This window comes from Homarus americanus, unplaced genomic scaffold, assembly GCF_018991925.1.
Source record: "Homarus americanus isolate GMGI-L3 unplaced genomic scaffold, GMGI_Hamer_2.0 scaffold46197, whole genome shotgun sequence".
In the NCBI taxonomy this organism is placed as follows: Eukaryota; Metazoa; Arthropoda; class Malacostraca; order Decapoda; family Nephropidae; genus Homarus; species Homarus americanus.
This window is the reverse complement of record NW_024723050.1, coordinates 4,619,174-4,620,718: the sequence shown is the minus strand read 5'-3', so window position 1 is coordinate 4,620,718 and position 1,545 is coordinate 4,619,174.

Genomic DNA, 1,545 nt, shown 5'->3' with positions numbered 1-1,545 from the left:
CTGTATGCCTGGCATCTCCCACACGTACTATACACTGGGCATCTCCCACACGTATCGTATGCCTGGCATCCCCACACGCACTAGCACCTGGCATCCCCACACGCACGTAGCGCCCGCATCTCCCACACGCATTCACACCCGCATCTCCCCACACGCACTGTATGCCCAGCATCTCCCACACGCCCATAACACCTGGCATTCACACTACCATATACACTGTACCGGCATCTCCCACACGTACCATACACCTGGCATCTCCCACACGCATCAGAAGACTGGCATCACCCATAATGCACGTCGCCTGGCACTCCCACACGTACTATACACCTGGCACTCCCACACACATACTATACACCTGGCATCTCCCATACTGCACTGTATGCCTGGCATCTCCCAATATGCACCATACACCTGGCATCTCCCACACGATTGCACTACCGGTATCTCCTATACGCTTCATACGCCTGGCATCTCCATAATGCATCATACGCCTGCATCTCCCACACGCATTCATACACCTGGCATCTCCCACACACCATACACCTGGCATCTCCCATCATCGCATTCACCTGGCATCTCCCATAATGCATCACTCCTGGCATCTCCACACGACGTATGCCTGGCATTCCACACATACCATACACCTGCATCTCCCACACATACTATACACCTGGCATTCCACGTACTGTACACCTGGCATCTCCCACACGCATTGTACGCCTGGCATCTCCCCACACGCACATACACCTGGCATCTCCCACACGCACTGCACACGCCTGGCATCTCCCACACGCATTCATAATCTGGCATTCCCACACGCACTGCATGCCTGGCATCTCCCACATGTATTCATACACCTGGCATCTCCCCACACCACTGTATGCCTGGCATCTCCCACGTACCATGCACCTGGCGTACCGTGTGCCTGGCATCTCCCACACGTACTATACACCCGGCATTCCACACGCACTGTATGCCTGGCATCTCCCACACGCATTATACACCTGGCATCTCCCAACATATTATACACCTGGCATTCCCCACACGCACTGCACGCCTGGCATCTCCCATATGTACTATACACCTGGCATCTCCACACGCATTGCACGCCTGGCATCTCCCATACGACATACACCTGGCATCTCCACACGACATACACCTGGCATCTCCCACACATACTATACACCTGGAATCTCCCACACGCACTGCACGCCTGGCATCTCCCATATGCATTCATATGCCCGGCATCTCCACACGCACATACACCTGGCATCTCCCACACATACTATACACCTGGCATCTCCACACGCACATGCCTGGCATCTCCCCATACGCATTATACACCTGGCATCTCCCCACGCACTATACTCCCTGGCATCTCCCACACGCACTGTATGCCTGGCATCTCCACACATACTATACACCTGGCATCTCCCACATATTATACACCTGGCATCTCCCATACGCACTGTACACCTGGCATCTCCCATACGCATTGTACGCCTGGCATCTCCCACACGTACTATATACACTGTACCTGGCATC